The 24,886-nt window shown below is 49.5% G+C and overlaps 1 protein-coding gene across 3 annotated transcripts in view; it reads left to right on the top strand.

Annotated features, from left to right (window-relative positions):
- nrip1a (nuclear receptor interacting protein 1a) overlaps positions 1–24,886 on the top strand; it is a 210,795-nt gene that overhangs the window by 41,233 nt on the left and 144,676 nt on the right. The window contains exon 1 of one of the 3 annotated variants that reach the window (XM_072513110.1): positions 18,748–18,880. The exons of the other annotated variants lie outside the window; for them this stretch is intronic. The gene's annotated coding sequence lies outside the window, so the exon portion shown is untranslated. Of the gene's footprint in view, positions 1–18,747; positions 18,881–24,886 lie in introns of those variants that run through there. 3 annotated transcript variants of the gene reach the window in all.

Here is a 24,886-nt window from a genome sequence, read left to right as displayed (position 1 = left end):
TGTTTATTCCATGAGCTCCAACTTTGCTCCCAAGTCTGTTGAGCCGCACCTCATCAAATGTCGTCTAGAAGTCCACGCGCACCACATCAACAGCATTACCCGCATCAACCCTCTCATCAAAATACCTCGGGGAAAGTCAGCTAAACCTGATGTGCATTGGCCACGCTAAATTAATTGGAAAAAAATGAATTGGGTACTCTAAAGAAAGTAACGCATATTTGTCCAAGTGACTATAAATGTTGCCCCAAATGATTGTTTCTCGAAGCTTCCCCACCACAAAGGTTAGAACAAAGAGCAAAGAAAAGTACAGCAAAGGAACAGGCCCTTCGGCCCTCCAAGCCTGTGCCGACCATGCTGCCCATCTAAACTAAAATCTTCTACATTTCCTGGGTCCGTATCCCTCTATTCCCATCCTATTCATGTATTTGTCAAGATGCCCCTTAAATGTCGCTATCGTCCCTGCTTCCACCACCACCTCCGGTAGCGAGTTCCAGGCACCCACTACCCTCTGTGTAAAAAAAAAAAAAAAACTTGCCTCGTACATCTCCTCTAAACCTTGCCCCTTGCACCTTAAACCTATGCCCCCTAGGAATTGACCCTCTAACCTGGGGAAATGCCTCATACTATCCACTCTGTCTATGCCCCTCATAATTTTGTAGACCTCTATCAGGTCGCCCCTCAACCTCCGTCGTTCCAGTGAGAACAAACCGAGTTTATCCAACTGCTCCTCATAGCTAATGCCCTCCATACCAGGCAACATCCTGGTAAATCTCTTCTGCACCCTCTCTAAAGCCTCCACATCCTTCTGGTAGTGTGGCGACCAGAATTGAACACTGTACTCCAAGTGTGGCCTAACTAAGGTTCTATACAGCTGCAACATGACTTGCCAATTCTTATACTCAATGCCCCTGCCAATGAAGGCAAGAATGCCGTATGCCTTCTTGACTACCTTCTCCACCTGTTTTGCCCCTTTCAGTGACCTGTGGACCTGTACACCTAGGCTGATAGGCCTGTGGTTGATGGGCTTATCTTCCACACCTTTTGCTGATTAAGGATGGAATATTTGCGATCACAGGGTCAGTAGCTCCTCGGCGGTTTTACTGCCTGAGGGAGCTCGACACTTGGGCCTCCCTTGAGGCTTTTCCTTGACTGGTGTAACCGACTGTGCCACGAGGAACATATCACAGGGTCCCAGGACTGTCAGTTGCTGGATACTTTATGTGATCTTTGTACTTTGCAAAGAGCAGATCTGTTTGTTTTTGTAAGCAGATTTGATTTTTTTTGAGGTATAGGATGTGACCAGATTTCTCTGGTAACATGCTGGGGTTGGTTACACTATAACATGGATTCCAGTTTCAGTGGATTGTCAATCAATCCCGTTGCTGCTTCAATTCTTAGCTGTTAAGCAAATCGTTCTGGCTTTGATAACAGGTTAGAATTGCTGATCACCTCCCTGTCCCTTTTTTTTCAATGAATTGAAGTCGTAAAATTCTCTTCATTTTTTTTCAAGTCTGTCCACTGTCTTATTTCCTTCATCCCCCATCCCCACCCAAAATCCCCAATCCCCGCGGTCAAATCTTCCCCCCCAACCCCAACCCCTTGAATCTCTCAAATCTCTGCCAGCTTCCAGAACCTCTGCATTCCTCTCTTTCTGATCTTTTCAGCATCACCGGCCTTGCCCCAGCCTTCTCTCTAACTCCACCTCTCTGACCAAACTTTGGTCGCCCGTGCCTTTGATTTTCTCAGGCGGTTCAATGTCTGATTTTCACTGAGAATGCTGTGGGAAGTGCCGTGGGACCTGTTAATGACGTCAAAGGCACTACATAAATGTATGTTTTTGTTAAAAGTTTCACAGTGGCCGTTGATCTTATTTTTCTCCCAATTCTGAGTTAATTGCAACAATGATCCGGCCCGGGGTGCTCTCCCTGTCTTTCTCCCCCTCCCTCCCTCATGCTCTCTTGCTCTCACCCTCATTTTACTTTCTTGTCTCTCTCTGTCTCTGTCTCTCCCTGGCTCCTCTTCTCTCACTCCTTGGCTCTCTCACGCGCTCTCTCTTTTTCTCACTCTGTCTTTCTCTCACTCACTCTCCTGGTCTCTATTGCCCATCCTCTCTCCCTGTCGACGTCCCACCCTTTCCCTCTTGGTCATTCCTCCTTTGATTGGTTTGCTCTGTGACTTCTCACCATTTGTGCATTCCGCAGGATGGATCACCATAGATTTTAGACGAAGGGAAGAAGTTACATTTCTATGGCACCTTTCACCTCCTTGGGACATCCCGAAATGCTTCATAGAAAATGAAATGCAATTACTGTTTTTTCAAAAATTTAAAGTCCCCAATTCTTTTTTTCCAATTAAGGGGCAATTTATCGTGGCCAATCCACCTAACCAGCACATCTGTGGGTTAAACATAAGAACATAAGAACTAGGAGCAGGAGTAGGCCATCTGGCCCCTCGAGCCTGCTCCACCATTCAATGAGATCATGGCTGATCTTTTGTGGTCTCAGCTCCACTTTCTCACCCGAACACCATAACACTTAATCCCTTTATTCTTCAAAAAACTATCTATCTTTATCTTAAAAACATTTAATGAAGGAGCCTCTACTGCTTCACTGGGCAAGGAATTCCATAGATTCACAACCCTTTGGGTGAAGAAGTTCCTCCTAAACTCAGTCCTAAATCTACTTCCCCTTATTTTGAGGCTATGCCCCCTAGTTCTGCTTTCACCCGCCAGTGGAAACAACCTGCCCGCATCTATCCTATCTATTCCCTTCATAATCTTATATGTTTCTATTCGATCCCCCCCCATCCTTCTAAATTCCAACAAGTACAGTCCCAGTCTACTCAACCTCTCCTCGTAATCCAACCCCTTCAGCTCTGGGATTAACCTAGTGAATCTCCTCTGCACACCCTCCAGTGCCGGTACGTCCTTTCTCAGGTAAGGAGACCAAAACTGAACACAGTACTTTTGTATTGTAGGGGTGAGACCCACGCAGACAGGGGGAGAATGTGCAAACTCCACACGGACAGTGACCCAGGTCCGGGATCAAACCCGGGTCCTCACCGCTGTGAGGCAACAGTGCTAACCACTGCCCCATTGTACTGCCCATGCAATCACTGTTGTAACACATGCAAATGCTGCTGCCAATTCGAGCAGAGCAAGTACCCCACAAACATCAATAAGAGAAGTGGTCAGGCAGTCGGATTGACTTGTGTTGGCTGAGGGATGAATCTTGACCCAGCAGACCAGGGGAATTGCCTTGCTCTTTTTCAAATAATGCCATGGGCCTCTTTGCATCTAGCTGGGCAGACAGGGCCTTAGACTATCTAAAGGATGGCACTTCCGACAGTGCAGCACTCCCTCAGAAGTGCACTGAATGCCAGCCTCCATTTGTACACACAGGTTTCTGGAGTAAGACTTGAACCCAAAGGATTCAGAAGCAGGAGTAGGCCATTCAGCCCTTTGAACCTGCTGCACCATTGAATAAGATCATGGCTGATCCGGTTGTAGTTTCAACTCCACTTTCCTGTCTGTTCACCCATGACCCTAGATTCCCATGTCGTTCAAAAATCTCTCGAACCCGGCGTTCAATGACCCAGCCTCCACAGCATTCTGCAGAAGAGAATTACACAGACAAATGACCCTTTGGGAGAAAGGAATTCTCCTAATCTCCTTCTTAAACCATCACCTCTTATTAGTTCTTAAGCTGTGGCCCTTGGTGTGTCTTTCCCGCAAGTGGTATCACCCTCCTGGTATCTACCTGATCAAATCCCCTCCGAGGACGGCATGGTGGCACTGTGGTTAGCATGGCAGCCCCTCGCCACCAGGGACCCGGGTTCAATTCTGGCCTTCCTTCCGGTTTCCTTCCACAGTCCAAAGATGTGCAGGTTAGGTAGATTGGCCTTGATAAAAAATTTCTCCTTAGTGCCCAAAGATGTGCAGGTTAGGTGGGGTTACGGGGATAGGGCGGGGGAGTGGGCCTCGGTAAGGTGTTCTTTCCAAGGGCCGGTGCAGACTCCATGGGCCGAATGGCCTCCTTCTGCACGGTAAGGATTCTATGGATATGGATTCTATGTCTATGACATATTTCAATAAGATCACCTCTCATTCTTAGCTTTGAGCTTTTTTAAAAATGCTGTAAGTTCAGTTGTAAGCTGTGGACCGTCGTCCACTTACTTTATTTGTCCCCTCTCAACTCTGGATAGTGAAGTCCCAAAACTGCCCAAGTGGTAATTCATCAATAAACTGCTGGCAAACGATTCTCCCAAGGCAGACACTGTCGCTGGGCCTGAAGTTGCTCTCTCCTCGTGTACATCTCGGTGAGGGTGGGAGGGGCCCTCCAAGTTGTGATTGGTGTTGGGAGAGATTGACTGATCTCTTTCCTTCCCTCACAAGCCCAGGCGTGTTGAGGCGCATGGTGGAACTCCTGCTGAGATGGGCTGACTGGGCACAGGTAGGGACGTTTTTGAAATTGCTGAAGGAGTGATGCCTGTCCTGTATATCGAAACATTTGGGACCAAGGCCATCGCAGGCGGACTGTGCGTGTCCCCTCTAGTACATGATATCCATTATGTTTTAGTTAGTTTGTACCGTACAGGAGACATGAAGGACAAGATTCAAAACTTCATGGGCAAGGTCACAACTTTCGAACTCTCTCCTGGCCGGCCTCCCATCTTCCACCTTCTACAAACTGAATTCATCAAAAAACCCTGCTGCCTCCATTCTAACTCGCCCCAAGTCCCATTCATCCATAAGCCTTTGCAATCGCTCACCTATATTGGTTGCCGATGCCGGATTTTAAAATTCTCAACCTTGTGTTCAAATCCGTCTGCAACTTCACCCCCCCCCCCCCCCCCCCCCCCCCCCGCCCCCCCAGGCCTGGGCGGGAGTTTCCAGGCCCTCCCTGGGCGGGAGTTTCCAGGCCCTCCCTGGGCGGGAGATTCCGGGCCCTCCCTGGGCTGGAGATTCCGGGCCCTCCCTGGGCTGGAGATTCCGGGCCCTCCCTGGGCTGGAGATTCCGGGCCCTCCCTGGGCTGGAGTTTCCGGGCCCTCCCTGGGCTGGAGTTTCCGGGCCCTCCCTGGGCTGGAGTTTCCGGGCCCTCGCTGGGCTGGAGTTTCCGGGCCCTCGCTGGGCTGGAGTTTCCGGGCCCTCGCTGGGCTGGAGTTTCCGGGCCCTCGCTGGGCTGGAGTTTCCGGGCCCTCGCTGGGCTGGAGTTTCCGGGCGCTCGCTGGGCTGGAGTTTCCGGGCCCTCGCTGGGCTGGAGTTTCCGGGCCCTCGCTGGGCTGGAGTTTCCGGGCCCTCGCTGGGCTGGAGTTTCCGGGCCCTCGCTGGGCTGGAGTTTCCGGGCCCTCGCTGGGCTGGAGTTTCCGGGCCCTCGCTGGGCTGGAGTTTCCGGGCCCTCGCTGGGCTGGAGTTTCCGGGCCCTCGCTGGGCTGGAGTTTCCGGGCCCTCGCTGGGCTGGAGTTTCCGGGCCCTCGCTGGGCTGGAGTTTCCGGGCCCTCGCTGGGCTGGAGTTTCCGGGCCCTCGCTGGGCTGGAGTTTCCGGGCCCTCCTGCCAGCAGAATTTTCCAATCCTGGCGAAGTCGATGGACTTTTGAAAGTCTCGCCGCATTTTACGGCCACGCCCTGTGCAGGCGGCGAAAATTCCGCCCCCTGTCTCTGGAACCATCTCCAGCCCTACAAACCACAATAAATTACATTTATATAGCACCTTTAACATAGGACGTGACTGTCCCCAAAAATATCATGTGGTCTCTCACAGGAAACACGGTGCTATTACTGCCAGGTGGGTTGGCACGATGCAGATCGCAGTCCTCCCACATTTCGATACTTACTTTGAGGCGTTACCAGATTGGCGGTACCAGGGCTCTTTCCAGCCATGTTCATGAGCACCCCAGGGCTTCAATGGCCTTGGTCCACCCCCCCCCCCCCTCCCCCACCCCCACATGGTCATCAGTCTGGTCTCTGTTTTTGGAGACCAGTAGCGCCGGCGAGTGGGAACATTGAAGGGACCAGGTGAATTCGGCTTGAAGCCGAATCGGAACATTTTAATGAGCATTTGGATATGCTAATTAGCCGCTGGCCAGGGAGAATCTTAAATTGTGTTAACCTGATGCAAATCGTGTTACGGCTCTCTCGCGAGAGTCTTCAGCCATTAACGTGATTTGTGTGTGCGAGCAAGGCTGGAGAATCTCACACCAAGCTGAGGTGGAGATTGAGGAACAGATGATTGGTCAAAAAGATTGGTTTTAGTCAGTATCTTAAATGAGGTAAACCAAAGGGGAAAGGTTGAGGGAGGGAATTCCAGAGCTTGGAGCCCAGGCAGATGAAGGCCCGGCCACCAATGTTGGAATGATTCTAACTAGAGATGCCCAAAAGGCTAGCATTAAAGGAGTGCATATATTTTGAATGGTTGTGGCGCTGGAGGAGATTACACAGAGAGGGAAGGATGAGGCCATGGAAGGATTTGAAAACCCTCCAAGAACTCTGCCTCCAATTTGTCCCTTTTGCGCATTCCCGACTTCCCGTAGCTCCAGCAATGCCTTCCGCCGTGTCCGTGCTGAGCTCCGGAATTTCCTGCTTAAGCCTCTCTTTTCTTTTAAGTCCCTCCTCAAAATCGAGCTCTTTGACCAAGTTTCTGGCTGGCTGTGCCAGCCTCTCCTCTGGGCTCGGTGTCGAATTGTGGGTGGAGCAGTTTTGGACATTCCACCGTGTTCTGGACGCTGGGTGAACGCAATTTGTGTGACCAGACTCCTGAGTTGTACTTGAGTGTTGGCAAGTGATGTGCCAATGACGGTGGTGTAGCGAGATTCTGGGAGGAGCATGTGTGACCATGTGACTGCGATGGGAGCCACACAGTGGAGCTGTCCTGCCGTGCGACACGAGAGCACAAGAATTAAGAGCAGGAGTGGACCATTCAGCCCATTGAGTCTACTCCGCCATTCCATATGATCATGGCTGACCTGATTCGGCCTCCTAACCCTTGACTCCCTTGCTGGTCAACCCGGCCATGAATATATTCAATGGCCCAGCCTCCACTGTTTGCTGTGGAAGAGAATTCCACTGACTAAGAGCTCTCTGAGAGAAAGAATTGCTCCTGCTCTGAAATGGGGGACTCTTCATTTTAAACTGTGCACCCCAGTTCCAGACTCCTCTATAAGGTGAAACTTCCTCCTAGTATCCACCCTGTCAGGTCCCCTCATGATCTTACGTTTCAATAAGATCATGTCTCAATCTTTTAAATTCCATTGGATCCAGGCTCAACCTTCCCTGCTAAGGTAACTCCATCTGCTCAGGATCCAAATCGAATGAACCTTCTCTGAACTGCTTCGAATGCATTTTATCATTTCTTCAGTTAAGGCGACCAGTACTCCAGATGCAGTCTCACCAGCCCCTGCACAACTATGAAATCACTTCCCGACTTTCATACTCAATTCTCCCTACAATCATTTGCCTTCCTAATCACTTTAGAACAAAGAACAAAGAAAAGTACAGCACAGGAACAGGCCCTCCAAGCCTGTGCCGACCATGCTGCCCGACTAAACTAAAATCTTCTACACTTTCTGGGGTCCGTATTCCTCTATTCCCATCCTATTGATGTATTTGTCAAGATGCCCATTAAATGTCACTATCGCCCCTGCTTCCACCAACTCCTCCGGCAGCGAGTTCCAGGCACCCACTACCCTCTGTTTAAAAAACTTGCCTCGTACATCTACTCTAAACCTTGCCCCTCGCACCTTAAACCTATGCCCCATAGTAATTGACCCCTCTACCCTGGGGAAAAGTCTCTGACTATCCACTCTGTCTATGCCCCACATAATTTTGTAGACCTCTATCAGGGCGCCCCTCAACCTCCGACATTGCAGTGAGAACGCTCCTCATAGCTAATGCCCTCCATACCAGGCAACATCCTGGTAAATCTCTGCTGCACCCTCTCTAAAGCCTCCACATAGTGTGGCGACCAGAATTGCACACTATACTCCCAAGTGTGGCCTAACTAAGGTTCTATACAGCCGCAACATGACTTGCCAATTCTTATACTCAATGCCCTGGCCAATGAAGGCAAGCATGCCGTGTGCCTTCTTGACTACCTCCTCCACCTGTGTTGCCCCTTTCAGTGACCTGTGGACCTGTACTCCTAGATCTCTCTGACTTGCAATACTCTTGAGGGTTCTAGCATTCACTGTATATTCCCTACCTGCATTTCTGTAACTGCGTATCAACTCTTGTGACTCATAGACCAGGGCACCAGACCCAACACAGTTCTCCATTCAAATAAAACACTTCTTTTCTACTCTTCCTGCCCAAGTGGACATGTTCACATTTTCCCACATGCTACTCCCCATCTGCCAAATCTTTGCCCACTGGCTTACCCTATCTAAATGGCTCTGTAGATTCGTTGTTCTCTTGTCAACATACTCGCCTACCTATCTCTGCGTCATTACCACATTTAGCTCCCATACATGGAGACCCTTCGTCCACGTCACTGATACAGATTGTCAAAACTTGAGACCCCAGCACTGATCCCTGTGGTATCCCTTTGGTAAGAGCTTGCCAACCCAAAAATGATCCACATATCCATATTCCCTGCTTGCTAACCAATCCTTCACCCGTGCTAAAAGGTTTGCCACCACACCAAGAGCTCTTATTTTGTGATGTAATCTTTGATGTAACACCTTGTTGAAGGTGTTTTGGAAATCCACATCTACACGTTCCACTTTACCCATGTTTTTTTTTTTTAATTTAGAGTACCCAATTCATTTTTTTTCCAATTAAAGGGCAATTTAGCGTGGCCAATCCACCTAGCCGACACATCTTTGGGTTGTGGGGGTGAGACCCACGCAGACACGGGGAGAATGTGCAAACCCCACACGGACACTGACCCAGAGCCGGGATAGAACCTGGGACCTCGGTGCCGTGAGGCAGCAGTGCTAAGCACTCGGCCACCGTGCCACCTCACTTTACCCATGTTGTTTGTTACTGCCTCAAAGAATTCTATTGGATTAGTTAAACATGATTTGACTATCAGAAGACCATGTTGGGTCTGTCTGATTATACTGTGACTCACTCTCTAAATGTCCTGCTATTATCTTTTACTCGTGGATTCTCGTATTTTCCCAATGACCTTGTTAGGCTAGCTACAAGGCCCAGGGACGGAGGTGCACGTGGTGCTAATCTCTAGGCCCCTTGGGCTCGGCCTACACCTCTCTCAAGTGACCTCCTGCCTGCCTCAGTGTGTTGACAGAGAAACACGTGGTGGGTGATCCAGTCCGGGATAAAGTTGTCGGCGAGGTCAGTTTTATTTGAGTGAAAGTCCAGTCCATTTGTTTTCACATCCAGGGTGCGTTTTGGATGAAAGTCCACTCTAGGCCACACTCCCACCTTCCCGCACAGGCCCCAGCCCACGGAATGACTCCAGGCATAAAAATGGCAGAGCAGGCCAGGGAGGCCAGGAGGGGTGGCGGTTGTAGCAGTATCGAGGCCTGTGCCAGCTGGGATGTTGGACAGACCCGGGAGGAAGCATGTCTTTCCACCATCACAGCTGCCCTCTATGCCTCCTCCGTGTCAAAGATCACCAAATCTCCCTGGCCTGGGGTGAGTGAGTAAGTACCAGTTGTTTAGATACTGTTGTTTTGAGCACCCTCAAATAGAAAGGATCTCAACGTAATAGAAAAGGGGCTTCGTAGCTTCGCCAAGATTGCTGGAAAGAAAAACTTGAGGCTTTATCATGACAGCTGCAAAGAGCAACTGCGAGAGTGTGTGTGCGTGCCGAGTGTGCGTGCAAGAGAGTGCGCGTGGGAGTGTGTGCATGAGGACCCTAAGATTGTGAGTGAGTTGGAGAGAGAGAAACACAAAATTTGCGGAGGACACATACACTTCCTGCCTGGCGCAGGGACACATATACACATGCTGCCTGGAGCAGGGTCACATATACACTTCCTGCCTGATGCAGGGACACATATACACTTCCTGCCTGATGCAGGGACACGTATACACATGCTGCCTGACGCAGGGACACATATACACTTCCTGCCTGATGCAGGGACACATATACACTTCCTGCCCGATGCAGGGACACATATACACATGCTGCCTGGAGCAGGGACACATATACACATGCTGCCTGATGCAAGGACGCATACACTTCTTGCCTGACGCAGGGACACATATACACTTCTTGCCTGACGCAGGGACATATATACACTTCCTGCCCGATGCAGGGACACATATACATTTCCTGCCTGACGCAGGGTCACATATACACTTCCTGCCTGGCGCAAGGACACATATACACATGCTGCCTGGAGCAGGGACACATATACACTACTTGCCTGACGCAGGGACACATATACACTTCTTGCCTGACGCAGGGACACATATACACTTCTTGCCTGACGCAGGGACACATATACACTTCCTGCCTAACGCAGGGACACATATACACTTCCTGCCTGTCGCAGGGACACGAGGTTGGTGTCAGTTGAACTCAATAATGTTGGTCTCCCCCCTTTGTCTGGTGAGCAGGACTTGGAGCCTAGACTGTCTCTCTCTCTAGGTCTGCGTCTTAACCAAAAATGCAAGAAAGGTTTTATTAGTTGGCTTTGCTGCTTGGCAGTTTAATGGTCACTTTTATAAATTACTAATGTTTTTTTAAAATATCAATTTATTGCTTTGACTTTGTTGTCCATGTTTGCTTCATACTTTAACTATATATTTTTGAAACTTATGTTTAATGTTGTGCCGAAGCGGATCTTGGGCAGCTGTTGTTGGGTTTCTTGCTGAAGGGGAATGAAGGGCTCACAAGAAATAATAATCGCTTATTGTCACAAGTCGGCTTCAATGAAGTTACTGTGAAAAGCCCCTCGTCGCCACATTCCGGCGGCTGTTCGGGGAGGCCGGTACGGGAATTGAACCCGCGCTGCTGGCCTTGTTCTGCATTACAAGCAGGCTGTTTAGCCCACTGTGCTAAACCAGGTGAATTGGTTGGTGCCAGTTTACTGGAAGGTTTTGTCATTTTTAAACGTGAAAGTAAAATCAGGAGTCAAATGCCCATCAAATGAGTTAGTTCATTCTCATTTGTACGTGGGACTGTTGTTTGTGGTGCTTGTGCAGCTCCAGTCATTTGTATGTTGCTGTCCAGATATTGTGTCGGGTCAGGTTCAAAGAAGCAGAGCTGGTTGCATAATATGAACAATCATGTTTGAGTACTTGTCTGACAAAGCCATGGTTGTAAATGGGCGGCACGGTAGCGCAGTGGTTAGCACTGTTGCTTCACAGTTAGAGGGTGCCAGGTTCGATTCCCGGCTTGGGTCACTGTCTGTGCGGAGTCTGCACGTTCTCCCCGTGTCTGCGTGGATTTCCTCCGGGCGCTCCGGTTTCCTCCCACAGTCCAAAGATGTGCAGGTTAGGTGGATTGGCCGTGCTAAATTGCCCTTAGTGTCCAAACAAGGTTAGGTGGGGTTACGGGGATAGGGTGGAGATGTGTGCTTAAGTGGGATGATCTTTTCAAGGGCCGGTGCAGACTCATTGGGCCGAATTACCCCCTTCTGCACTGTATATTCTGTGATATGATTCTAAAGTGTACCACATTGAAAGGGAGGATGAAAGAGGGAGGGGACGGGTTGAATAAAGGACCCCAAAACAAAGGAGGCAACCGGGCTTGTGATTTCTCTCTTTGGCCCTGGCTAACTGGCCTTTAGTCCCCTGCTTTCCACCCCCTCTTGTCTCGAAAAGCTCTTGGGCTTTGTAGCAAGCTTGCAGTTCAAACGCAAAGGGAACAGCAGTGTAGGCCGTGGCGCAGTGGGTAGCATTCTTGCCTGGGAGTCAGAAGGTTGTGAGTTCAAGTCCTCTGGCAGAGACCTGTGTGCACAGATCCAAGCCAACATTCCTGGAGCTGAGGGAGTCTTTCATATGAGGCATGCCGCCCAGCCCCTCCCTGCCCCCTCAGGTGTATGAGAAAGGTCACATCGCATTGAAGAAAGGCAGGAACGTTCTTTCCAGTGTTTTGGGCCAATGATACCAGTGAAATAGATTATCTAGTCATTTTTGTTGTTTGTGGGAGCTCTCTGTGCATAAGTTGGCATTTCTCACTTCCCACATTCCAACAGTGAGTATCCTTCAGAAATACGCCCTTCATTGTGAAGCACTTTGTGCGGCTGTAAAAGATGCTACACAAATGTCCATGATTGGATTGGATTGGATTTGTTTATTGTCACGTGTACCGAGGTACAGTGAAAAGTATTTTTCTGCGAGCAGCTCAACAGATCATTAAGTACATGAGAAGAAAAGGGAATAAAAGAAAATACATAATAGGGCAACACAACACAGACAATGTAACTACATAAGCACTGGCATCGGATGAAGCGTACAGGGTGTAGTGTTAATGAAATCAGTCCATAAGAGGGTCATTTAGGAGTCTGGTGACAGTGGGGAAGAAGCTGTTTTTGAGTCTGTTCGGGCGTGTTCTCAGACTTCTGTATCTCCTGCCCGATGGAAGAAGTTGGAAGAGCGAGTAAGCCGGGTGGGAGGGGTCTTTGATTATGCTACCCACTTTCCCCAGGCAGCGGGAGGTGTCGATGGAGTCAATGGATGGGAGGCAGGTTCGTGTGATGGACTGGGCGGCGTTCACGACTCTCTGAAGTTTCTTGGTGGTTGAGTGGTTGAATTTGGCCTGGTTCTCCACCTTGATAGCCAAAAGCCTCCTGCTAAAGAGGGGTGTAATACCTAGATCTGGGCACGTCCCTCTTGTGGGGACCATGAATTGGATTCAATTTCAATTTGAATTGGGGTTTTTTTTTGGAGCAGGCGAGCAGCTGGATTGGGTTTGCCCCTGTCCACAGTCTGAGCCCTGGCTTTGTAACTCTGATAAAAGTAATAAAATTTTAAAAAAACGAAGTGAGAGGGAACAAGAGTGAGAGAAGAGGGTGGAGGGTGCGCACTGAAGAGACTGAGCGAGAGAAGTGAGGGGGATGTAGGAGGGAGACGGATAGGATAGAGAGTGTGTTGATGTCAGCTGAGAACCGAATATGGCTGGACTGGGTTGTGATGCCACACAGGTTGAATAGCCTGTTGACTCACTACCTGAGCCAGATCATGAGGAATAGCGCCACCTGAATTGTGTTTGGGGCGGCGGGACTAGAACCAGTGAACACTTTCAAAAATAAGGAGCCTCCCATTTGAGATGGAGATGAGGAGAAAATCTTTTCTCCCAGGGGTTCGTGAGTGTGTGGAACTCCCTTCCCCGGAGAGCGGTGGGGGCAGGACCATGGGATATTTTTAAGGCAGAGATAGGTAGATTCTGAACTCACAAGGGAGCCGCAGGGGTAGGCCAGAGTGGGCCACAATCCGATCAGCCACAGATCTTACGGGCTATCAAGAGCAGGACAGAGGGGCCGAATGGCCTACTCCTCCTAATTCATCGGTTCCCGTGCATTGTCATGATTAACCGGCCTCTCTGTCATTTTTTTTAAGTCCCGGGATACAGGGTGCGATTCGGCCTGAGGTCCCTGTTCCTCGGTGCCACACTCAATATGCTCCCTCTTGTTTTCCCTCCACTCACTGAGGCGGTCCAATAACTGCCGTGGGTACAGAGTTCAGAGGACAAGTCTCGATGTTCCGAGAGTATCGTTGCTACAGAGGATCAGCTCACGAACATCGAGACTGGCGTTGCTATGGTTGCGCTTGAGCTGTATTATGTAAGATATTAGTCACCTGTTGCTTCACTGCACAACACAATGAATATACTGGAAATGCTTATCTCTATATCCCCGTCTATTTGCCTGTCATTCATCCCTCAGTTATAAATATGTAATTATCATCTATCGCACATCAAACCATCTATCATAAAAGCAGGATGTGTGTGTGAATTTCCTTGTGTCACAGTAAATTAGAGGGTAATTCAGTGCGACTACTTACACGGGACTTCCAGCAATATTCTGTTTAATGTTTAAGTTAATCCGCTCAGTCGGAATGTGCAAAGACACTTGGACCATCAGGAGGAAATGCTTCTTAAAACCATATTTGTACCAAAAGTAATTTTTAAAAAAACACTTCAACATCGCACTTAGACGAAGGAAGCCAGTCATTTTGTTTCCGATGCCTGAAGAGCATTTCGCCTCTGATCGACTTCACCCCGTCCACTCAATCAATTCACCTCCCTGGCCTCAAGTCTCTGTTTACTTAACAACAACTGGATTGTTCGGCCGTTCCCAGTATTGGAGCGGAGAGCGCTTGGGGGAGTGACGAATGAACCAGAGGGGAGATGAGAATTTTTATATTTTGGGAGATGTGTGGGTGTGGGGGAGGCATTCGAAAATGTCCTGCCGCAGCTTCAGGGGTGACTTGCGAAAGGGAGTCAGAGGTATGCTTGAAAAGGAAAGATTGGAACGGTGTAAAACTCTTAACGGAGCTGGTCAGACCAGATGCAGGGAGGATGTGTATCCCGGCTGGGAAATCTAGAACCAGGGGACGCGGTCTCAGGATGTGGGGTAGACCAGCTCGGACTGTGGTGAGGAAAGATTTCTTTGCTCAAACGGTGATGAACCTGTGGCATTCTCTACCACAGAAATTCTGTGAGGCTAATTCACTGAAATGTATTCAAGGAAGAGATGGATAATTTTGTGAGATGGAATGGGGAGAAAGCGGGGAATATTGCATTGGGATAGAGGATCGGCCGTGATCTATTGAATCGCGGGGCATGCTCGAATGGCCAAATAGCCTCCTCATGTTCCTATATTTGTAGAGCTATGGGGGTGAGCGTGGGAATGGAACTAATTGGACAGTCTCTTCAAATAAGAATGATGGACCAAATGCCCCCCCTGTGCTATATGATTCTGTGATAATACTATGTGCGTTACATGGTACAACTTTCTTCTACCTAAAAGACAATGCAACCTCCTCCGTACTATGAGCAATGCCACAAGAGGTCTCCAAGCCCAAATTATTTTAGGCCGCCTTGCAAACACGCACTCGCTGAGAAAGGAGACCTGTTACTCCGAGAGAAAGGGTACTGATTGGTTGGCCAAGGCCTTGCCATGAAGAAAGCAAAGGGGCATTAAAGGCTTTTTTTCTTTGTTTTAATATTTGTCATTCTTGGCTGAAATTTCCCAGCCGTTCCCACTGACGGGACGTTCCGGTCCCGCCAATGGCAAACCCCTCCCCGTCGACAGTCGAGGGTGCACGGCACGCAAAACCCCGGAGGCACCAGCGAGACTGGAAGGTCCCGCCACTGGCAATTGTGGGCCACCTTCGCCACTGGGGAAATACTCTGTGGGGTTTACTGGAAATTCCCACCCCTTGTGTTAGACCTGATGAGTGTAAAATGAAAAAGTTTTGACAACCTGTCTCTCTTTTCAACAAACACTCAAGTTCTGTAGTGTCAAAAGTTAACCACGCCCTGACTCCGAATTATAGCTCACTGTTAAAGCAAGAATGATTCCGGGGATAAGGAACTGTAGCTACGAGGATAAGTTGGAGAGCTTGGGACTGTTTACTTTGGGGAAGAGAAGGCTGAGAGGGGACCTGACAGAAATATTCAAGATCCTGAGGGGTCTGGACAGGGTAAACAGTGAGAAACAGGTGTCCATTCAAGAGAGCATCAAGAACCAGAGGGCGCAGATTTAGAATAATGGGCAAAGGGGGCAAGGATGACATGAGGAAAAATGTATTTGACCCAGAGGGTAGGTGGGCGGAGTCTGGAATGAGCTTCCCGAGAGGGTGGTGGAGGCCGGTTTGCTCGAGGTATTCAAAAGGGAATGGGATTGCTATCTGAAAAGAAAGAATGCACAAGGTTACCGGGGATATAGGCAGGGGAGTGGGGCTACATAGAATGTTCTTTCGATGAGCTAGTGCAGGCTTAATGAGGCAAATGGCCTCCTCTTGCGCTGTAAAGATTCTGTGATTCAATCATTTCAAAAGCAGACATTAACCCAAAATCTGCAAACATTCTGGCCAATGTGCGACCTTTCTCTAATTCGATCCTCATGCGCATTTCCAATTTCCATTGGCGGATGGGCCTTCTGTTGCCTGGATCCTGCGCTCTGGAATTCCCTCCCTTATATCTATCTGTCTCCCTCTCCCTCTGCTCCTTTAAAGACATGCCTGAAAAGCTACATGTTCAACAAAGCTTTTAGCTCTCCTAACACCTCCTTGCCACCTCAGTGTCAAATTCTGCGTCTCGTCTTTCCACCTTAAAGGTGTTATATAAATGCAGTTTACTGTTGGTATTAGATAAGTGCTTCAGTGAAAAGCTAATGACAACATCGCACATCATGATACCCCTCCCCCACACCGGCCGACAATCTTCCTGCCCACTGCTGTCTAATCCCCTTTCCTGTCGAATCCAATTCTTCAGCCGTCTAATCTCTTTGTTGATCACTGTGTTTCTGTTGAGTTGAGTCGGGAATGATGTCAGATTCTGGGCAGGCATGTAATTTAAGAGCTACCTGTAGCTTCTACGGGAAAGTTTACGGTCGGGTCAAGCGTGTTTACTGATTAATGAAGGTCAGGGCAGATTGCACTGGGAGATAACATTACAGCCATTGCTCTGGCTCCTCCTCCCCAAAATTCTGCTCTTGGGAAATTAAACACTTCTGGTAATTGGGAACTTGGTAGGTTTCCCGCTTGTACGTGGGGTGGCACAGTGGGTTAATGCCAGTGACTCCAGCAACGCAGCCAGTGGGTTAATGCCAGTGACTCCAGCAACGCAGCCAGTGGGTTAATGCCAGTGACTCCAGCAACGCAGCCAGTGGGTTAATGCCAGTGACTCCAGCAACGCAGCCAGTGGGTTAATGCCAGTGACTCCAGCAACGCAGCCAGTGGGTTAATGCCAGTGACTCCAGCAACGCAGCCAGTGGGTTAATGCCAGTGACTCCAGCAACGCAGCCAGTGGGTTAATGCCAGTGACTCCAGCAACGCAGCCAGTGGGTTAATGCCAGTGACTCCAGCAACGCAGCCAGTGGGTTAATGCCAGTGACTCCAGCAACTCAGCCAGTGGGTTAATGCCAGTGACTCCAGCAACGCAGCCAGTGGGTTAATGCCAGTGACTCCAGCAACGCAGCCAATGGGTTAATGCCAGTGACTCCAGCAACGCAGCCAGTGGGTTAATGCCAGTGACTCCAGCAACGCAGCCAGTGGGTTAATGCCAGTGACTCCAGCAACGCAGCCAGTGGGTTAATGCCAGTGACTCCAGCAACGCAGCCAGTGGGTTAATGCCAGTGACTCCAGCAACGCAGCCAGTGGGTTAATGCCAGTGACTCCAGCAACGCAGCCAGTGGGTTAATGCCAGTGACTCCAGCAACGCAGCCAGTGGGTTAATGCCAGTGACTCCAGCAACGCAGCCAGTGGGTTAATGCCAGTGACTCCTGTAATGCAGCCAGTGGGTTAATGCCAGTGACTCCAGCAACGCAGCCAGTGGGTTAATGCCAGTGATTCTTGCAATGCAGCCAGTGGGTTAATGCCAGTGACTCCTGTAATGCAGCCAGTGAGGCAATGCCAGTGATTCTTGCAATTCAGCCAGTGGGTTAATGCCAGTGACTCCTGTAATGCAGCCAGTGAGGCAATGCCAGTGACTCTAGCAATGCAGCCAGTGGAGTAATGCCAGTGACTCTTGCAATGCAGCCAGTGGGTTAATGCCAGTGATTCTTGCAATGCAGCCAGTGGGGTAATGCCAGTGATTCTTGCAATGCAGCCAGTGGGGTAATGCCAGTGATTCTTGCAATGCAGCCAGTGGGGTAATGCCAGTGATTCTTGCAATGCAGCCAGTGGGGTAATGCCAGTCACTCTCGCAATGCAGCCAATTACATATTCAGAGTAAATTTGTCTCACTGGACGTGAAGCTCAGTAGGATTCTCAAATGCTGTAATAACTAGGGGGATGGAATAAAGTCTTCAGGTCTTTTGCTGTAAAGGCTCCACGTGAACTGAAATTTGGCTGGGAAATATAATGGGAATGATTGATAAATGTGAACTGGGAGTGTGTGCGGACATGCATGATGCGCAGAATAGCCTTCCTCTGTGATTTCAGAATCTGTTCTATGAACTGAATTGAAGACACAGGTTGCCATTGCCCCAGTGAGGCCTGCATTTTCCTCACATTGCCTGATGTGCGACCCACAGTGCACAGTCTGGCCAACAGAGCAATACATTATTGAGGCTGATTTGAATAGATGGACGAGGCAAATGAATTGCTGCAGGGCAGGAGTCTGCACAGACCCTCCGAAAGAGCCCCCAATCTAGGCCCACTCTCTCGCCCTAGTCTCGTGTGTGTGCGCGTGCGCACGTGTCTGCATCCAAGTGTCTGCGTGTGCGCGTTTGCGAGTATCCCCATATGTGTGTGCGTGCGAGTAACTGCGTGCAAGTGTGTCCATGTGCAAGTGTGTGCGCGCGACTGTGTAAGTGTGTGCGTGTGAGTATGCATTCGAGTGAGTGTGTGTCTGCGTGTGTGTAGGTGTCTGTGTGTGTAGGTGTCTGTGTGTGTAGGTGTCTGTGTGTGTAGGTGTCTGTGTGTGTAGGTGTCTGTGTGTGTAGGTGTCTGTGTGTGTAGGTGTCTGTGTGTGTGTGTCTGAGTGTGTGTGTGCTGTGAAGGTGTTCAAGGGGCCCTTCCTTAAAGGAGATGAAGACAACTAAAACTGGGAGGTGAAAATAGGAAATCAAATCCTGTTTGCGTGAGTTCACCAGCAATGAACTGGTTAAGAGCGACAAATAATTAATTTTAAATGAAGAAGGAAGGGGGAGGGCAGTATGGAGGAAGGAACTAAACACAACAAGCTCTGAAGAGACTCCAAATGTCCTTCACTTTACTCTCAAGGTTTGTGTCTGGTGAATGCAGAGTGCGTCTGTCTGCAGGCAGCTCAACCCTTGCTGTGTTCCTGATGAAGCCACAAGGTCAGCATAACCCACCTTCAAACTTTCAGCAAGAACACAGATACACAGAAGGCTGAGAGAAAGGCGGACGAGGAGGCAGGTGCGGATAGGGGAAGAGAAAGAAAACAAAGGAGGGGCAAAAAGAGAAGGGGAAGGAGGGAAAGAGAGGGGGGAGAGATAGGGGAGGGGAAGAGAGATTGTGCATGTGAGAGAGGGAGATGGAGAAGGGAGAGGGAAGGAAAAATCTGTAAATCAGATAATCAACAAGGCAACACTGATGTCTCAGTATGTCAGGGAGAAATCTCTGTCACTGTTTCCTGGAAAAATTAGTCACAGAACATCTGCAAGGACATCTATTATTTAATTAAGAAAATATGCAAATAATGCTGCTCACACACTTCAAAGAGGCTTTGTATCCTACAGAGAGGATTTCAGATCTTTTGTTTTGAAGAACACCAGACCATTTTCTGTCCAATATTCTCAAACACACACACATACTCGCACACAAAGCCAGGCAGACAGCCTAACAGGTATACACACACCAGCAGGCAGACACGAAACCAGGTGGACACATGCACACAGGCAGACATATGAAAGCACACGCCACTTACTAACAATGTACATACAAACACATACACTGTCTAACATGGGAAATGCTCACACCGACAAAAATAGACACGCAAACATAGATACGCATTCAGGTGCATATACAGACAAAGAGAGATCAGCAGATGTGCATAGGCATACAGGAACACAAACAAATACAGCCTTTTGAAATGTGGAATGCTCCCTTATCTGCACCTATACTCTTACTGTGTATCTACAATGAGCATTACCCCACGATTGGTATATCCAATTACTTATGTTGCCAAACAGTCAGTATTGGGGCTGCTCACTTCTGCTATTATGCAATTTATAGAAACACCCTCCCTCTCTCTCTCTCTCTCTCTCTCCCTCCACCCTTTCTCTCCATCTCTTTCTGCCAATCTCTCCTGACCCTCCCACATGTCTCACCGGCCCCCCCTGCCCACACCACCTTTCACTCCCTTCTCTGTCTCCCTCCTTTCTGTCCCTAAAAACACACCCCCTTCCCCCCCCTCTCTCCCCAATTTTCGCCCCCTCCCCTCCCCTTCTTCTCCCCCTCCATCTCACTCTCCCCACGTCCTTGCCCCCTTCACGCTCCCCCCTCCTATCGCCCCCTTCCCATCCCCACCTCTCCTGCCCCTCTCTTTCCCCTCCCCTCTTGCTCCCCCTCTCATGCTCCGTGCTCCCTCTTGCCCGCCCTTCAATCTCGCTTGCTGTCCCCAGCCTCTCTCTCTCTCTCTCTCTCTCGTCCCTCCCCCACCTCTCTTTCCCCCCCGCCCACCCCCTGGCTCTTTCTTTGCCCCCACCTGGCTTTCTTCCGCCCCCACCATCACCACCACCACTGCAGCACTGCACTTCTCCCCTCCCCCTCCTCTCTCTCTCTCTCTGTCCTCCTACCTCCCCCCCCCCCCCCCCCCCCCCCTGCCACCCAGCAAAATCCTTTCTCTCCTATTGAAGAAGACCTATTAGGGCAGCACGGTAGCACAGTGGTTAGCACTGCTGCTTCACTGCACCAGGGTCCCAGGTTTGATTCCCGGCTTGGGTCACTGTCTGTGCCGAGTCTGCACGTTCTCCCCGTGTCTGCGTGGGTTTCCTCCGGGTGCTCCGGTTTCCTCCCACAAGTCCCGAAAGACGTGCTTGTTAGGTGAATTGGACATTCTGAATTCTCCCTCTGTGTACCCGAACAGGCGCCGGAGTGTGGCGACGAGGGGACTTTCACAGTAACTTCATTAATGTTAGCCTACTTGTGACAACAAAGATTATTTAAAAAAAGACCGAGATGAAGAGGAACTTCTTCGCTCAGCGATGCTAGAGCAGCGGAGGCTGAGAGCGATTGAACATATTCCAGATTGAGTTCCCCAGATTTTGATGGGAATGGGATTGAGATCAGGGTCGATCTGGGTAGATTGTGGGCATATTTGTATTCCTACGTTAGCGTGGTGCAATGGAGGTGCTTTGTTGGACAAAAGGAAGATAGCTGGTGGGCTGGGTTGGTCAGCATTGTGGGAGTTAAGCAGGTGGTGTTGTCCGTTTCAGAATGCATGTTCGGTCAGCTCCGGCTCGACGATGGCTTGTTACACCCGATAGGGAAACTGACCCTATTTATCAAAAAAAAACTTGGCATAATTATTGTCTGCAGCTGCTCTCCCCTTTAGCAGGAGAGAGCTTTTCCTTACAATCTCTCGCTTTGTGTGCCAGCTGTCTAAATGGCACATCATTCCCTTTGCTGAGTGTGTCTGCAACTGTGCGTGCATTTAGCTGTGCGTATGTATGTGGCTGTGCAAGCTTGTTGTCGGTGTTTGTGTCAGTGTCTGTCTTCGTCTCGGTGAGGGTGTGTCTGTGTGACAGTCTGTGTGTATCGATCTTGATGTGAGTCTGTGCGTGTGTGTACATTTGTGTGGGTGTGAGTCTGTGTGTGCATGGGTGGGTGTGTATGTGTGCATGTGTGAGTGTGAGTCTGTCTGTGTGCGTGGGTAGGTGTGGATGTGTGAGTGTGAGTCTGCGTGCGTGGGTAGGTGTGGATGTAAGTGTGCAAGTGTGTGTGAGTCTGTCTGTGTGCGTGGGTGGGTGTGTCTCCGTCTCTGTGTCTGTGTGTGTCTCCTGTGTCCAGTTTTGCTTTTGGCTTGATGAATCATCCTTGGATTCCAAGGCAAGGGCACCCTGACCCATGCGACCTTGGCGAGGGAGTGGGAGGAGTTTGTTGTTGGAAGTTGAAAGGCTGGAGGTCGCCAGAGGGTGGAGGTCACAGGAAGGTGGACATTCCACCAGGTGCTGGGTGGCATGAGCCAGGTGACTCGAGGAGAATGTTGACATGGTCAATATTTCAAGGGCATATTCTCAACAGTGAATGTACTGTTTATGAGAGAGAGCACTCTCTCTCTCTTCCTCCTCTCCCTACCGTCCTGCGCTTGGGAGAATAAAGGAAGGGGGGTCAGATTTGACCTTTCGGCCTCATCGCTTTCCTTTTAACCCACACAGGCGCAAAAAAGAAAAATCCCCACAGGAATTGAAAGGACCTTCATTCAGTCGCAGACATGGCTCTGTATTATCTGTTCCTTTGTAAGCCTTTGTCACGTTATCTTGTCCCTCCAGCCTTGCAGAATGTCATCTAATTCCCTCTGCACAGAAAGAAGGGAAATGTCAATGGGAAAACGATGATGAATGAGCCCAGCAAAGTAGACGAGCTCGTTAATTATTTGTGTTGGAAAGGTGAAGGAGGAGGTAGTATCGGTGGCGGAGGGAGAGAGAGAGAGAGATAGAAGAAGGCAGCCGCGGTGGTGAGAGAGATAAAGAGATAGATGTAAGAGGACCGAGACAGATAGAGTCAGCAACTGGTAATGTTGACCTTGCTTTGATTGTATTTTAGTAGAAGCTGTGTGTGTGTGTGTGTGTGTGTGTGTCTCTCCTGGTCAGACTTAATCCTACGCCCTTGAATGTACACCGTAGATTAAGAGAGAGTTATCCTAGATTTGGACTTGTGACCTCTGCTCGTCACTGCTCATGGTCAAGTTAGAGGGGAGAAGAGCTTCATCTCTCTGCCCATTGCAACCGCACCCACACATTGCGCGGTGTGACTGAATATCAGACCAGCTAGCACCAGACCATTTCCCTCCCACTCTCAAAAGAGTTCACAAAAGGAGGAAGGACGGTTAAAACCTCCTTTGTGCTGGTAAGGACTGCTCATCAATCTTAAGAGCTTGAGAAATAGGAGCAGGAGTAGGCCATTCAGCCCATCGAGCCTGGTCTGGCATTCAACTCCTCTGAGAGAAAAATGTCTTCATCATCTGTCTTAAAGGGAGAATTTTGAAAACGTTGCCCTCTAGTTCCAGATTCCCTCGTGAGGGGGGAACTGAGTGTGCGGAGTCTGCACGTCCTCCCCGTGTGTGCGTGGGTTTCCTCCGGGTGCTCCGGTTTCCTCCCACAGTCCATAGATGTGCAGGTTAGGTGATAAACTGCAGTGCCCAAAGGTTAGGGGGGTTTACGGGAAGAGAATGTGGGATTGGGCCTAGGTAGGGTGCTCTTTAGGAGGGTCGGTGCAGACTTGATGGAACGAATGGCCTCCTTTGGCAATGGGCGGTTTCTATGATTCTACCGACAATGACGGGCAGCCCTGCACTGCGGCATTCTGAAATCTATCCATTTATTTTATTTTTAAAAATTAACTAATAGGATGTGGGTGTCGCGGGCTCGGGCAGCATTTATTGTCCATCCGTAATGGCCCTTGAGAAGGTGGTGGCGAGCTGCCTTCTTGGGCACCCGCAGTCCCTGAGGAGCAGGTACACTCACAGTGCTGTTAGCAAGAGAATTTTGCTATGATTCTCCCTGCCAAAGTGGACAACTTCACGTTTCCCTACATCATAGTCCGCCCGCCAAGGAGATATTTCATCAGTCAGCTCAGTTGGCTGGATGGCCGGACTGTGGTGCGGAACGAGACCAGCAGCGCGGGGTTCAATTCCCGGACCGGCTGAGGTTGCTCGCGAAGGCCCCGCCTTCTCAACCTCGCCGGAGGAGTGGCGGCCCTCCGCCCTCCGGTTAAACCACCCCCAGTCAGCGCTCCCCCGCAAAGGGGAAAGCAGCCCCATGGTTACCTGGGACTGCGATAACACTTACATTTCATCGCACTTAACGAAAAGATATTCTGTCGAGGAAGGAAGAGCCTGCTGAGGGAGGCACCATTCATTCATGGAGACTGAGGAAGTTGAGAGTGGTATCAATGGAAAAGAAAAGCTGTACAATCCTGCCACGATTACTGGCAGGCCAGCTGACCGGAAAGGCTTTTAGAAACCAGCAAAGGATGACTTAAAAAAAATAAAAATAACAAAAGGGGGAGAAGTTGGAGTGTGAGGAGGAGGCTAGCAAGAAAGCAAGGGTAAAACTGGGCAACTAATAATGGTAAACAAAGGGCAGCACGGTGGCGCAGTGGGTTAGCACTGCTGCCTCACGGCGCCGAGGTCCCAAGTTCGATCCCGGCTCTGGGTCACTGTCCGTGTGGAGTTTGCACATTCTCCCCGTGTCTGCGTGGGTTTCGCCCCCACAACCCAAAGATGTGCAGGGTAGGTGGATTGGCCAAGCTAAATTGCCCCTTAATTGGTAAAAGAAAAATAATTGGGTACTCTAAATTTGAAGAAAAATAATAATAATGGTAAACAAGGACAAGGTGTCTCTGTGGGTTTCCTCCCGGTGTGAAATTCTTTCATGGTATGATCACTCTTCCCACGGGGATCCTTTACCAGTAGGATATTTATTAATCCTTAAATATTCCTTTATTGGGCGTGCCGCGCAGTGGTTAGCACTGCTGCTTGCGACGCTGAAGACCCAGGTTCGATCCCGGGTCACTGTCCGTGTGGAGTTTGCACATTCTCCCCGTGTCTGCGTGGGTTTCACCCCCACAACCCAAAAGATTTACAGGGAAGGTGGATTGGCCATGCTAAATTGCCCCTTTATTGGAGAAACAATAATTGGGTACTGTAAATTTATAATACAAAAAGCATATTCCTTATTAAAGAAAGTGGCCAATTCTGTACACAGTACTCCAGACGAGCTCTCACTAGTGCCATGTACAACTCAAGCTTAACCTCCTTACTGTTGTATTTTCCTTGCAATAAATGATAACACTAGCGTTGCTAATTACTTGCTGTACCTGTGTACTAACCTTTTGTGATTTATGCACTAGGACATCCAGATCCCTCTGCATCTTGGAGCTATGCAATCTCTCACCATTTAGATAACATGCTTTGTTTGTATTTGTACTGCCAAAATGGGCAATTTTATATTTTCCTACGTTATACTCTCATTTGCCCACTCAGCTAGTGTAGCAACCTTTGGCTTCATCACAAGGACTTTTCTCCCCCATTTACGTGTCATCAGCGAACTTGGCAACCATAACATCGAACCCTTCATCCAAATGATTCATATAAATTGTAAAGAGGTGAGGCCGAGCAC

This window comes from Scyliorhinus torazame, chromosome 8 (assembly GCF_047496885.1).
Source record: "Scyliorhinus torazame isolate Kashiwa2021f chromosome 8, sScyTor2.1, whole genome shotgun sequence".
Lineage (NCBI taxonomy): Eukaryota > Metazoa > Chordata > Chondrichthyes > Carcharhiniformes > Scyliorhinidae > Scyliorhinus > Scyliorhinus torazame.
Note: the sequence above shows the minus strand (reverse complement) of the source record. Positions and strands in the feature narration are given on the sequence as shown.